Raw genomic sequence first — 16,140 nt, 5'->3', positions numbered from 1 at the left:
TTTCTTGCCAGGATGGGATAGAGGCAAACATAGTCAGAAATTGCTCAAGGAGTGATCCCGATAATTGTCTATCATAAAGCAGGTGATACATGGCGAGAGCGGGAATAACTATGGCACAGTCATATTGAGCAGAAAGTGCTCATATGAACCATAAATTTTTTTGGGAATTGGTCCCTTGATAATGGGAATGATATAGTAGGAAAAGTCGATATCAAAATATCGAGGGTTGGCTATTATCTGTGTAACAAGGAGGAGTTTGTGTAGTCAGTAAAACAGACATTGTTGGGTTAGGGTTTTGACTTTAGTGGAGTTTGTTGGCTTGGCTGAAAAGGAAAATGGCTCTGCCGGTCTTTTATGAAAATGATTGTCTTGAGGGCAGTCCGGGAGAGGGAACGTTAGTGGATAGATGGTGTTCATCATTAAGAGGTAGATGATCTTTGGTGGGGTTCTTTATTACGACGAGAGAGATAATCAACTATTATGTTGTGGTTTCCCTTGATGTGCTTAACTATAAATTTATAGCAAGAGAGCCAATCTTTTCATCTCAAGAGCTGTGAATCTGGAAGTATCTTCCCTTTAGCATCCAACATTGATGGAAATGATGTATTGTCCATTTCCATAATAAAGTGGTAAGGACTCAGATGACAACTGAACTCCTCTATCCCTCTTTTGACTGCAAGAATCTCTTTGTATGTGGCATGGTAGTGCTTTTAGATTCTTTGAATTATCCACTAGCATGTGCACAGTAGTGTCTTGTTCTGTCAATCTCTTCAAGTAGAACAGCTCCCCAGTAATTATCGCTAGCATCAGTTTGCAGAATGCGTTGTCCTTTGCTAGGGATCTTTAATGGAGGAGGGTTTCGAGCTACTTCTTTTAAGTTCTTAACAGCTACTGTTTGTTTAGGACCCCAAGGTGAGGGTTACTTCTTTAGCACCCTTGATATCTGACTCGTGTGCCTAGTCACATCTGGAAGAAAGTCGTGGATATAGTTCACAATACCCAAGAACTGTTGGACCTGTTTTGCCGACTGGTTGTCATCAGCAAAATTCGATAGTTCTTTGAAAATGTGATCTCCTGGTTGAAAGAATCCGTCGTGAAAGATCACTCCCAAAAATTCAATTTGGGCCTATCCAATGTGACTTTTTTGTAGATAAGATAATTCCATATTTTTCAATAATGGTAGTAAATTGGGCCAAAAGAGACTGATGAGTTGGACCATCTTTTGAGAACAGGAGAATGTAACGAATGGCAAGAAGTCTTTCTTGTAATTTAATCCATTTGGCCATATGAAAATTCCTTGTGTCTGATAATAAGCATCAAACCTGAAGAGTACGTCTTGTTCAAGAAGAAAGCTTCCTAAGACTCTTAGCCATGTTGTTGTTCCTAGGAATATCTGTAATCTGACATTTTCTCTGGAAATGAGATCAATTGTGAAGATCTCTTGGTTTGCAGCTGTAAATTTTTTGTTGAAGGGGATCCATGCTTCTGGGGGGAAGCAAATCAGGTTTGACAACTGTGGCGCAGGATCCTGTGTCTAGTAAGGCAATAGTCTTTATGGGCACATCATATATTGATGCCTTTACTTAGTGAGGCCGAGGAGTATCATCAATCTGCTTGAGCCCTAGGTTTGCAAGTTATCCTAACTCCTTCTCGACTTTTATCCATTGTTGGGGCATCAGAGTTGTTATGAATTGGATTGGCTTGTAGGTATTATCATCTTCTTCAGACCATTCTCCTTTAGAGTAAAAAATATGTAAGACACATTGAGTGTCTTCATCCTTTTCTGATTGCTCTTCAAGGATAGACTCAAGATCTTCATCATCTTGTAAAGAGACGACATCTTGTAGAGATTGAAGCATTTTTATCTCTCTTTCGTTTTTCTTTCTTGGACAAGTTTTTGAAAAATGTCCGGTCTGACCACAAAGGAAACATTTGTTGGAATTTTTATCTCTGAAGTTCTTTCTTCTGAAATAATGTGATTTTTTTCTTCTAAAATTTCTTTTGTTTCCACAGTGATTTTGGCCAAGGGTTGACCGTTGAGCTCTCTTAAAGTGATGTCTTCTTTTTGTTTGGAAATCACAAAAATTAGCATCTTTGCACTTGATCTTCAGATAGGATTTGTTACAGGCTCCTTTTAGCTTTTGAGAATTTTTTGTTCGTTGTTTGATCATGTGTTCCTGTTCGCAAATCTTATCAAGAGCTGCTAAAGCCAGCTGGTATATTTCCCCGAAAGTTGTTGTAAGAATCTCCTTTCTGAGTGTAACCATCATTCTCTGAATCTCTAGGTTGAGTTTTTCTGGTAGTGAGGCAAGAACTACTTGCTTGAGAAGTGGATTACTTTGTCCTCTAAGAGAGTAGTACTTAGCTGCCATCATCTTGTAGTGAGCTTTTAGATCATTTCTGTTGAGAGAGCAGCATCTCATCTCAAAGTATTCTTGAGAATTTCTTTTTTGGATGATAGTAATATCTTCAAAAAATTATTTGTGTAACGTTCCTAAGAACTGAGCTACACTTCCATTAATGAGTTGCAGACGTTCATACTCACTAAGAGTGTTGATCCATTCTCTAAGATTGCCTGTCATTCTGGTGACAAATTAAGAGAGAACTTGCTAGATACTTGTGTTTGGAGCCGTCATTCTAGTATCAATTCATGCACCAAAATCATTTAGCCTTACTCTATATTTGTGTGGGGGGAGGTTGTCAAAGGTGAAATAATGATTGACCGCTTTCATCTGGGTTAGGTCTGATTGATGAGGTTATAGCGGTGGATTGTTTTCTTCCTCTTCTAGCTCAGAGACCTCTCCTCTGTCTTCTTCTTCACGAAAGGAGTTGACCATTGCAATAGCAGACAGATCTACCATATGGTCTTCTTCAGTTGATTCGTCTATTGAAAGATCTGATGGATGAGATGTGTCCTTAGTGAATGTATCATTCATTACTGCGTCTGCACTCACCATTCCTATCACATCTGAAGAAATGATTCAAAATTAAAGGATTTTTGAGATATATGTTGAGTTTTTATCATATGTATCACTTTGTTATGTTTAATTGAACTATCGCCTTTTGACAAAAACAAAAAATGGTTTCTTAACAAAATAAATGTTTAATTACTCTATTAGTCTTTATAGTTTTATTAAAGTTTCTATTAGATCTCTATACTTTTTTTCTTTCAATTGAGACTCTATATTTCTTTTAATTTTGTAATTAGATTTTTTTGTGTCAAAAATATTAAATTAATAGAATATTCCTCCAAAAAAATATATGGTCAAAGATTGAATTTGGTTTTTAATTGTGGATATCTTCAATATGCGGAGAAATATTTTGTTAATTCTTAACATTTTTCATTGACAATGATCTAATTACAAAATTAAAAGTAATGTAGGAATTCAATTGAAAAAAAAGTACAGGAACCTAATTACAAATTTGGTAAAATTATAGGGATCAATAGAATAATTAAGTTTAAAATAAAAAATGTGTTTGAGAATACACATGATAGCACGAAGATTTGAAATATAAGGTTGTGTTTGGAAGAGAGACTGAGAGGTAGAGACTAAATTAAATTTCTCAATTGTATTTGGTATAAAGTATATAAGACTGAGTTATGTCTCAATATCTTATTTGATTTAAGATAAATATAAAGACTAAAACAAGTAAAATTATTTAAATATCTTTGTTAATTAAAATAATAAAAATTAGCTTCACTTCTCAGCTCATAATATAATTAATAAAAAAAATTTTATTTTTCTCTTTATAATAATATATAAATAAAATATCGCCATTTTTAATTTCTCCCAAACTTTCTAGTTCAAGGCTTTGAGTGCAAGTGCTATTCAATTTCTTTCTCTTTCTCTGTACTCTTCACACACAGAGGCTAGCTCCTAATTTTTGAAGAAGCAATATGCAAGTACGAACCTTCAATCTCACCCCTTTCTATTTTCTTCGGCACCCTAATTTCTTACTTCAGCTTTTGATGCTCTTGTTTGCATCTTAAGTTCATGTTATCAAATAAATGTACATATTTGTTTTTTTTTTTCATTTTACTCAAAGTAAATCATAATCAATTTTTTGAAAGCTCATTTTTGAAATCAATTGGCTGAAGTCTACGTTTGATCATTCCTTTTTTAATTTTTTGGACATTTTGGTGGGTCCAATGGTGAAATGTGAGAAAATGGAAGTGAAGTTAGAGAGGTGAAGATGGTAGAAAGGATAAAATAGGATTTTAAAAAAATAAATGAGGATATTTTCGAAAAAAAATGTTAAAGTTTCGGTCTCTGTCTCCAAAAATTTCAGTTCTCTGTGTTCACATTTTTTAGAAGTATTGAAAATACTAAAATTTTGTCCCAAAACTGAAATTATAATTTCAATTTCTAGTCATCGAACATAATATTCAATTTCAGTCTCTAGTCCTAGAAAACAAATGCAGTCTAATAAATATTATATACTAAAATATTTTACTTTTAAGACTACTATAGACAAACACCTACATTATTCGCACATCCTCTCCCCCAGTCCTTCATCTTCATCACCGCTGAGAACCTCACACCCAGCCCTCTCTCGCAGTCCTTTGTCTCACCTGCTCTGTCGCAACTTTTGCACCCTCAACGCAAGCTTCCTTCTCGAATTTGCAACCCTCCATCGGTGCTGCTCCGTCGGCGCACCCTGCATCGGCGTGATTCCCTCAGCGGTCTCTCTCTCCCAAACCCTAAACACTAAAGACGCTGCCTCTTTCTCGCTCATCCCTCAATCGTCGGTTCCTCTCCCTCAATTGGCACTTCCTCTCCCTCAATCGGCGCCCCAACCCTCACCATAAACACTACAAGATAAGTATTTCTTCCCTCTGTTTCTTTGTTCCTATGATAAGGGCCATTATTTTAGTTCCCTGGCTGTTTTGCTGTTCCTATGTTGTAGTGATGTGAAAATGGAAGTTTAAATATTGACACATTAAATTTAGAAAAATGTTAGGATCTGATTTTTATTGTAAAAAATCTGTTTCGTTGTTCCCTGGTTTGTTTGATTCTTGAGCTTCATTTCAGTTCAGATGTGTGTGCTTGGTTCTGGAAGCTTGTTTTCTTGTTCATTATTAGGTATTTGGAAAAATATTTGATGGAACTCTCATGAAGAGCTCCATTCAATAGAATTGCCAAAATTATTTATAAATTTACCCCAATTTATTATTTTATATTCACTTATTTTCAATAAAAGTTTTTATATTTTTTAAAACAAGTTCAAATTAAAAAACACTCAAAATAAATGTTAGAGTCATGGTGGCAATCGTCTGCGGTAACTTCATGGTGGCGGAGCTGCTATCGAAATTTCAGATCCATTATTCAAATTTTAAGGTTGGTACCTCCCTTTTTCCTCATTCTTCTCGTTTGATTTTTTTACCCTCTTCCTTGATCTGTGGCCGAGTTATTTAAATCCTATTTTTGGGCTTCTGGCAATGAGTCGTTTCACGTTTTCCCTTTTTCCCCCTTTAAAATGTCTTTCATGTCTTCTGGAGGGTCGCGAGCATTTTGAGGACGAATGCTTGGGGCGTTTAAAGAAAGGGCAGTTTTATACTCCTGGTAACACAAGTATGATAATATTTTTATCCTTTCTATACACTTCTCCTACCAAAGTTTGGCTCCGCACCAAAAAATACATGGCCTAGTGTTCAACTATCTATTAACCGCGCACCTTGTACTTGTGAGTCTAAAATCTAAATGGTTAGCAGCACGCTTAGATGTTTGTTTAAGGTGTTACATGATTGATAATTTCTTCCAAAATCAACACAACCCCCTTATTATTTGGACAGTGATTACTGTATAAGATAATAAAAGGTAGGCAGATTTAACATTTAGCTTGCCATTTGTATTGAAAGATTTTGCTTATGGTTCACAACAGGGTCTGGACCAGAATATGATGAGAAGACGATGTATTCCATTGGTACAAGGTTGAAAGCATTCTCTGATTAGTTGCCGAAAACTATGGTATCGGGCAAACTTGATGCCACTCGCTGCTACACGCCAATATGCGCTATTGATTGAGGAGTTATGGAATGAGATGCAGCCATTAAGGCCACATATACAAAAAGAAGTGAATTAGAAATGTTGCTAGAAGAAGTGTATTAGATTAGTTTATTTCTAATATAGAATTGTAATTTTTTTAAATGTTTATTTTGGAATTTGATTTTTTTTAAATATTCCATTCATATTTTATTATTTACATAATCCATATAAATCAATGGAAGATTAATTTTTTAGTATTTTATTTTATTTTAAAGATTAATTTATTAATATTTCTATTTTATTTTCTATTTTTTCTTTTTTTTTTATTTGAAAAGGATTAGGCAACGCTTTGGAAGTGTAGCGACAAGTTTTCACTTTTTGGCACGCTTTAAAAGCGTGGCTGTATATCCATTTTTTGGCACGTTTTAAAAGTGTAGCAGTATGTCTATTTTTCGGCACGCTTTAAAAGCGTGGCTACAGAGTTATACATACAGCCACGTTTTTAAGCGTGCCAATAGATAAAAGCATGACAAAAAGTAAAGCATGCCAATAGATCGAGAAAAGCGTGGCGATAGATCAACCGGCACGTTTGTAGATGTGACCCTTTTAAAAGCGTGCCGGTAGCTCAAAAAGCGTGGCGAAAAGTTATCGGCACGCTTTTTTGCATTTTCGGCACACTTTAAAAGCATGACAAAAAGCTTATTTTCTTGTAGTGAGAGTATTTTTTTCCTTAAAATATTCATAAATTAATTTACCATGGGTAGTTCCAAGTCTATTCAAAAGAACAAGAGATTTAATGATAAACTAAGACTTGGTTTGGTAAATTTTTTTAAAATAATATTTTTAAAATTTTTTATTTTATATTTGATAAATCAAGAAAAATATGAGCTTGTGCTTATGCTTGCATTTTTAAAAAAATAGAGATGTTTATAAAAATGAGTAAGTAGTCAAATTAGTGTTAGTTTGGATTGGCTTATTTGAACAAAAGATTTACTTTTTATAAAAAGTAAAATATTTTTATTAAATTTTAAATATGTTTAATTACATCTTTTAAAAAATATTTTCATTAAAAAATAAATTATTTGATATTTCTAAAAGCCAATAATACCTTACTTTAAAAAAACAAAAGCAAAAGATGTTTTTAATATTTGAAAACTCTTTTTAAAAAGTCTATTCAAATGTAAAACAGTTTTTGTCTATTAAAAAAAGATAAATATGTATTTTTTTCAAAAGTTAATTCAAATTGATTCTTAGTCCCTGAAAGATCATCTATTTTTTAAATTGGTTTCTGAAAGATTTTTTTAATCAAATTCGTCCTTTAAAGATTTTAAGTTAGTCATGTTAGTTCTTCCGTCATTTCCGTTGCTAATGGTATAAGAGTTTGCTGATGTGGCACGTTAAGTGACACCACAACACACACCTGGTAGTCCTAATTGACGGCTAACATGATAAGTTTATGAAATTAGATCAAATCAACTCCAAATTAATGGATTCCAATGCGTCAAAGTCCCTTCTCAATTAGGTTTTGATTTGATCTAATTTCATAAACTTACCATATTAACAGCTAATTAGGAATCTTAGGTGTAGACTGTGGTTTCATTTAACGTGCCACATCAACAAACTAACACTGTCAACAAAAAGTGATAAAAGGACAAACGTGATTAACCTAACATTTTTGAATGACGAATTTGATTAAAAAAATTTTCGGCGACTAATAAGGAGAACGAGTGATTATTCAAGGACAAATTTGACCATTTATTCATTCGAAAATATCTAAGGTGAATATTTTTAAAGTTGACTTATACTTCTCAAAATTAAAGCGTCTAATATAATCATATACATTAATTAATTTGTAAATTTAATTCTTATATTTATGTCTATTATAATATTTTAAAATTTTAAAAACTATTTTACCAAACGCAATTATTGTTTGTGTTTACTATTGGAAGTTATTTTTAATTTAGTTTATCAAATATAGATGTTACAAATGTAGAAAGTTATAATTTTATAAACTAATTTTAAAATATAAAAATTTTATCAAATTAAATTTAAAATAACCAAGGTGCATTTTAAATTTGGGCATTTGGCCATCTTCAACCATAGTCTCAACGTAAATTGAATTTATATTTAGTTTCCTCCCACCCCAAAAGAATGTTAAAACTAAAATTAAATATTAAAAAAATTAATCAAACTACTGAATCAGCTAATTAATTTTTAGTTGCTTCATCGAAATTTATTTATCGATATAATATGATTAAGAAGAAGTCTAGATAACTAACACTTCTCCAACTAACATTTTAACAAAACTAGCCAACTTTATAATAAAACGTTGTACGGAAAAAAATGCAAAAATTAAAAGAAAAAATTAAAATTATAGAAAAACAACTTTCGAAACTTCAAAAAATTAAAATATAAAATCTAGAGGTATTGTTTACTTTCATTTATTTTTATTATATATTTTTAGAAAAATTTTCGAAACCTCTAAAATTTAAACATACGAAATTTAAGTATCAAAAATATCGAAAGTGATGTATTCTTTTTTTACTATGATTAAAGGAGTTTTTATTGTGATCAAATTTTGAATATTTTTTTGCTTAAATTTTAGAAGTTCTTTTACAATAATTTTTTTGGATGTTTATTTTTATTTAATTTTAAATTTTTTTTTGTTAGATTTTGAATTTTTTTTATTTAGTTTTGGATGTTTTCTTTATTTGTTTGTAACTCAATTAATAATTGATTGTCATTGGCTAATATTCTAGTTGATTACCTAACATAATTGTAAACTTAAAAGCTTCTTAGCATTGAAGATAGGATCCGACACCATTATGAAAAAATTTCTGAAGTTTGAAGAAAAAATAACAAAGAAATATTCAATTTTTATGGGGTCTTTCTAGAATATTTAACACGAACATTGAAATTCGCATGAAAAGTAACATCCAAACCTGTGGGATGAACCAATTTATTAGAGCTATATAGTGTACCCTATTAAAGGTAAAAATAATTATTGAGATACCGACAAAAAAAAATATGGGATTTCGTTAGAGTGCCTAACACTATTAATAAAATAATACAATATTCTTTTCTTAAAAGGAATATCTAATGCTAAATACTAATAGCAAATGAACACAAGGAATCTTTATTAGGAAAGGATTTTAATCCATTTCTAAATAAATTTTTTCAGTACCATTTATTTTTTGTTCTTTCTTCTCTTGTACTCTTTTTCCTCGGCAAAACGTCCTGCCCATTGAATCATTGTGTTTATGCTTGACGCTGTGAATAGTGTCTTCAACTCCTATTTATTTCTGGGATTATTGTGCGTACAAGCATAGCAACATTTTCTAAGGACTTTAAAATAATCCCAAGTGATGTGTTCGAAAAGCTCTGTATGATTTTAAATATTATTTTTCTTCTAAAAGCCTTTAAGGTCTCTTATAAATATTTGTTATTAATAGAAACAGAGAAAAACATTCCCGTGTGTGCAAAATGAGTTCACAAAATCTTGAAGGATTTGGCAATCTCAAATAATCTCATTCAGCCAAGTTAGAGCCTTTAGTCTAGTTTTTCATGTATTTGATCACATAAATGCCGCAATCCCAACTATCAATTAGAAAACAGGGAATTTTCATATAAGACTATATAGGAACTGCAAATGCTATGCAAAGGAAGATATTTTCTGCGTTGTGTTTTAACTTGTTTAGTTGTTTGGGGACATTTGCGTATGTGTAATGCAAGTCATTTCCAATGTGCTCAAATGACGGAATAGCCACTTTGGTAATATTTTTTTATCAATCTTCCTTGAAAAAACAAGTGGCATTTTCCTAGAAGCAAATATATAAAGCACTGAAAATAATAGCATGGCTATCAGAATAAGTTTTATGCATATGCATCTATGCTTTTTCGCGTATGCTATCTAGTACTAATAGCTTCTATACCCATCAAGGCTGCATCTATGCTTTTTCGCGTATGCTATCTAGTACTAATAGCTTCTATACCCATCAAGGCATGGATATCTAGTACTAATAGCATCAGGTGTAGCATCATTGATGCTATATATCTAGTACCAATAGCTTCTATACCCATCAATGCATGGATATGCATATTGGGAAAAAAGTTAATGCGGACTAATGAATATTAAAAAAAAATCGATACCGTTAACATCCGGCTCAGTTTTTTCAATATTGGACATTCGGAGGAGTTGTGCAGAGAAATGGGATATGGTGGTGTTAGACAATGGTGTGGGGCAGCTTTTTCTGATTCATGGCAGGGGGGAAGTCGGACCCAGCGACTGGCCTGCGCGGGAGCAAAAGTTGAAATTGTGGATGGAAATCGTAGGGTCCGATTCCAATGTTAAGTTTATTTATTTTGTGTATGAAAGTGGAATCGCAGGGTACGTTTGGGGGGTTTTAATTTTTTTTTTTTTTTTATGCATGGACTCGTTGGGTCCGTTTGGTGGGAGAGGTGTTTTTTTTTTTTTTTTTTTTACATGGAGTCGTTGGGTCCGTTTTGTGGGAAAAAAATTTTTTTTTTCTATGGAGTCGCTGGGTCCGTTTTGATGAAAAAAAAAATAAATTTTTTTAGTAGGATTCGGGGGGTCCGATTTGTATATATATATATATATATGTGTGTGTTTTGGAAACTCGGATGCACTCCTCATATCTGATTCCTCTTTGTTGTTCCGCGTCTTCTTCCCTTCTTCCTCCCCCTGTTTCTCTTCTACTTCTCATTGCGTCTCTGTGATTTCATTTGAACTCCAAGAGTAAATGAGAGTTTAGGGGATATTTATGTATGAGAGTATGAAAAATGGTTGATAGAGTTACAGTTAGAGTATATTATTTTGGTCAGATTCTATTACAAACACCTGAAGGAGTGAGATTTAGTTGTGAGAAGCCGTTAGATATTGTTATTCCGTTCACAATCTCATTTGAGGAGCTAAAAGGTGTGATTTGTGAGAAGATAGGTTTTGAGATATCCAAAAAAATATCATGTATGGTATATAGATATCCCATACCGGTATTTGGTGGTTTCGTGCAGTATCAAACCAAGTATGTAACCGACGATTCGAGTATGCAGGAGATGTTTTCAATGTATTTTGAAAGTCGCGGTCAGATATCGGTGATAGAGTTGTACGTCGAATTCGAACAATCTGAAGTGGACCGAAATATTGAAGAGGAAGAATATGATAGTGACAGTGAGGAAGAGTTTGAAAGCAATTACGAAGCTGTTGCTCCAGAAGGAGAAGAAGATCAAGGTGACGGGGTGGTGGCTCCAAATGTGGGAGACGTTGCACATGCACTTGCAAACGAAGATCCCTTTGAGGAGCCGTCCTTCATGCGGGTTCTGGACTTGGAAGCCATGCATGCGCCGGAGTTTCCGGAATATATGAGTGCCGGTACGTATTAACATATAAATATAGAAAGTAGTAGACTTTGGGAAATAATCTATGTTGATAGATGTAAATAAGAATATAAGTCACGTGGAAATTAATTTGTGTGCATTCGTCCAAAGTTTTTTATGTGTTTATGTTTGTAGGATTTGAAAAGTGGGATGACAACATGATAGATAGGAATAATATTTATATTGATGGGGATATAGGGAGCATTGACGTAGTCTTTAAGTTATTAAATGTATTTGCCATAAATTATTTTGATTTGGCTGTCGTTGTGGTAGAAATTCCTATGGTCGCGGATGGTGAATTTGCAATCGGAATGGAATTCAGTTCTAGGGAAGCTGTTATGATGGCGGTGAAAGATTATACCATCCGAAGAGGCGTAGACTACCGTGTGTATGAGTCGGAGCCGTTGACCTTCTATGCGAAGTGTACACAGTATGGATCAGGGTGTGATTGGCTTATCAGGGTTAGCATGATCAGCAGAAAGTATTGTTGGGTTATAAGGAGGTACAACGGTTCTCACACTTGTACTAGAGCCACTATTTCTCAGGATCATTCGAAGCTGGATTCGAACACAATTGCGGAAGCAATAAAGCCGTTGGTTGAGGCTGACCCGTCGATAAAGGTGAAATCAGTTATTGCGGAAGTGCAGTCGAAGTTCAATTACACCGTCAGCTATAGGAAGGCATGGTTGGCGAAACAAAAAGCAGTGGAAAAAATATTTGGCGGTTGGGAAGCATCATATGAAGCTTTGCCTATATGGTTTCAGGCCATGTGTAACAAGGAGCCATCAGCAATCGTCCATTTCGAGACTATGTCTGCATATCAAGGTGATGAGGAAGTAACTGATATCCGGGTATTGCATAGAGTCTTCTGGAGTTATTACCCCTGCATTAGAGCGTTCAGACACTGCAAGCCAGTTGTCCAGGTTGATGGGACTCACTTGTACGGAAAGTATAAGGGTTGTTTGTTGGTCGCCGTTTCACAGGATGGTAACAATAATATCGTCCCTATTGCGTTTGCAATTGTGGAGGGGGAGACTTCTGATGCATGGCACTTTTTCCTTAGTAACCTGCGACAACATGTTGTGACTAGGGATGGTGTGGGACTGATTTCTGACAGGCACGAATCCATCAATGCAGCTATTGCCCGGAGCAACGGAGCTTGGTCGCCCCCGAGAGCATTCCACATGTTTTGCATCAGGCATATAGAGTCGAACTTCTTGAGAAAGTTCAAGGCACCGTACCTGCAAAAACTTGTGGTCAATATAGGTAAATGTTAATAATTTGAATTTCCTTATTAACCGAGTGACCTTCCAGCAGCGTTTCTCATGAATTCTTCTCTTGTGTGGCTTTGATTGTTGTCCAGGTTATTCGAGGACGGTGCGCGAGTACGAACAGCGCTACCAGCGTTTACGTGAACGGGGCGAGGCATATACCAACTGGCTTAACCGAATCCCACGCGAACAGTACGCATTGGCGTATGACGGTGGCTACCGCTGGGGTCACATGACGACAAACCTAGTGGAATGCATCAACTCAGTGTTGAAGGGGGCACGCAATCTTCCTATAACTGCACTTGTGAAAGCCACATTCTACAGGCTTAACGAGTTGTTCACTAGAAAAATAGCCGAGGCGGAGTCGCGGATAAGAGCTGGACATGTTTTTTCTGAGGTTGTCACGTCGAAATTGAATGCCAATCAACTTGCAAGTTCTAACATCCAGGTTAGCTGCTTCGATAGGATGAATGAGGTCTTCGAGGTTCGTGAGATGCCAGCTGGAACTGAGTATGCCGTCGATCTCCGTCAACAACGATGTGACTGTGGTGAGTTTCAGGTGGATCGGATTCCCTGTCGACATGTTTTTGCATGTTGTGCGAATCAGCGACTGGATTGGCGAGTGTATGTCCACGAAGTTTACAAGATGGACCAAGTTCGGAGGGTTTACCGAGCTAGGTTTCGGCCACTGGGCAATCCCACTATGTGGCCTGTGTACAGCGGCCCTCGATTTGTCCCGAATCCGAACATGAGACGGGTGAACAAAGGTCGCCCGAGGATGACACGTTTCTTGAACGAAATGGACACACGAATGTTACGTGCTCCTAGGCGTTGTCGGCAATGTGGAGCCGAGGGACACAGCCGAAGTAGATGCCGTCGGTCAGCTGGTGTAGGTCCCAGTAACCCAGGACAGTAGATTTATGCCTATCATGTTTCATTGTAGTACTTTATGGCATTTGCTTGTTTATTTTTTTATGCGTTTGTTTATGTTTATCGGGACATTGTTCTTTCATGAAACCTCTTTATGAGACCTGAGACTTCTTTATGACCGTAGATATCAAATTAACTTATTCTCTAATTCATTAATTAATTAGTATCTATTACACTATTTAAATATATGTTAAAAAATATTAAAATTAATACATATCATATAATTTACCAATAAAAAAAATAAAACCAAAATATTAATTTATAGATATTTAAGAAAGTTTAATTTTTACTTTAATAATGATATGATTAAACCGTAATTAATTTAAGAAAGATTAACTATAAATCAAAAATAAATTAAATTAATATGAGTAAAGGATAAGTAAAATCACTGTTAGCAGAAACCGGTCCGGTTAAACTGGCAGAAACCGGTCAAATTCGGTAGTTACCGGTTCGACCGAACCGGAACAATTTAAAATTTCCTCAAAATGGATCATCTGAGGTTCGAACCCCCACCCCTCCACGATATAAAAGGGAGCTGCTTCCACCAGGCTGGCTTATCTGTTACTAAGATTTATGCAAATTAAATTATATATTAATATTATTTAGTAAATAAATTACTTTTATTTTAATTATAAGTTCACACATGTTTAAAGTAATTATATTTTTATTTAACAGTAATTATAAACTCACTTATTATTTTTTTAATAATTATATAATATCTATTAATATTATTTTTCAATAAATAGTTGTAGTATATACTAGTATAATAGATATAAACTAACTAATAAATTATTAAAATTAAAGAAAATTACTTATTTTAATATAAGAATATTAAGTTCAAAATACAAGTACTCAACATAGATACACAACATTAACTTCAAAATACAATTCTCCAACATAAATACACAATATTAAGTTCAAAATACAAGTACTCAACATAGATACACAACGTTAACTTCAAAATACAAGTATTCAACATAGATACACAAAATTAAGTTCAAAATACAAACACAACTTATGATACAAAGACAACTACTTTCTTCTTGCCCATTTTATGTTCTCGAGGATGTTTTTGCATTTCTTCTTGGCCTTCTTGAACATGGACGGGGTATATCGATTAGCGCTCCGACGTGGCGGGTCCACCCTGAGATTGTAATATTTACCTGTCTCACATGTACATAATTTAATGAAACAGACTATCCAAAATGATGCAAACACGGGATAAAAAGGCAAGAAAAGAAAAAAACCAACAAGTTCAAAACATAATCATAAAGTCGGACCTGCATCATCCGCATCATCAGGACCATTGTTGCGGGATTCTTCATCCTCATCCATCTCGTCATCGTCGCTCTCCTCTTGATCCTCATCCATCTCCTTATCATCCGGTTCTTCCACGAGATACTGATCCGTTTCATGCTCACCTGTCCCGGCATTTTCTTCAATCTGACTCATTGATACACGCCGTAGGTTCCGGCTAGTTAATATCCCCCGACCGCCTTCACTTCTACTGGAATCTCCAGCTTCCAAACCTCCAGAAGCAACTGAGGCAGTGTGGCATGGAATCCTCGCGTCCAAAGAATACCTCCCGGGCATAAATTCAGGTTGATGGCCAAATTGTGGCTGCCCTGCATCCGCAGCCATGAAGCCAAGCAACTGGCTAAAAGAAGCACCCTCTCCAGCATCCCATTGTGGAGTACTCCAATATTGTTGATCTATTGGGTATGACGGGGTATATTGTGTCGGAACAGCATATGGTACCGAGGCCTGAAATTGTTCTTGGGAAGCTGGAGGTGGAGGTGGATGTGGATGTGAATGTGCCCCCGGTTCTTCATTGGCTACATGAATAACTGGGCTACCCTCATCTTCCATTACTGGGCTACCCTCATCATTTATAGCTGGGTTACCCTCATCATCCATTACTTGTTCACCTTCATCGTTCTCTTGAACCACAACATTTGACAATCTCAAATGGTTGCCATACCGTGCACGATACCAGTCCATGTAAACATCCAACGGATGCTGTGAAGGTTCCACATACTCACGCAGAATGTAATTATACCTGTTTGTCCAGCGCATAATCCAACATGAATGGGACGGGGCTGTGGCCCAGTCAAGATTCTTAGGACCAGCAAGTGTTTCTCCATGTGCCCTTCCCAGATTTGTTTCCTCAGATGGAACTCCCTGAACCAAACCAAATTGTCTTCTAATTCTATCCGTTGCATGCCACTCAATAGATTCGAATGAAATCAGCGAAACCGTAGCGCTCCAGACTACTGCGTGCAGGAAGATGTCTTCTGGGATTATGCCCGGATCAATGCGATCCACACCATAAGCAACCCACACGAACTGCACACAGCATAAGACATACGTGATTACAAGCCAAATAACAGTCAACCTCAGTTGGAGACAAATATTTTCTATTAAAAACACACCTGCCCTTCCTGAACCTCATCTAACGCCTTCCTAAAGTGGCCGAGACTAAGATATCTATACCGATTGTCACCACGCTCCCAGTTACGCCACCTGAAATTATTTATGTTACTAGCACATCTTAAATA

Source organism: Arachis hypogaea, chromosome 17, assembly GCF_003086295.3.
Source record: "Arachis hypogaea cultivar Tifrunner chromosome 17, arahy.Tifrunner.gnm2.J5K5, whole genome shotgun sequence".
NCBI lineage: Eukaryota > Viridiplantae > Streptophyta > Magnoliopsida > Fabales > Fabaceae > Arachis > Arachis hypogaea.
The sequence above is the reverse complement of the archived record's forward strand: the minus strand, read 5'-3'. Positions refer to the sequence as shown.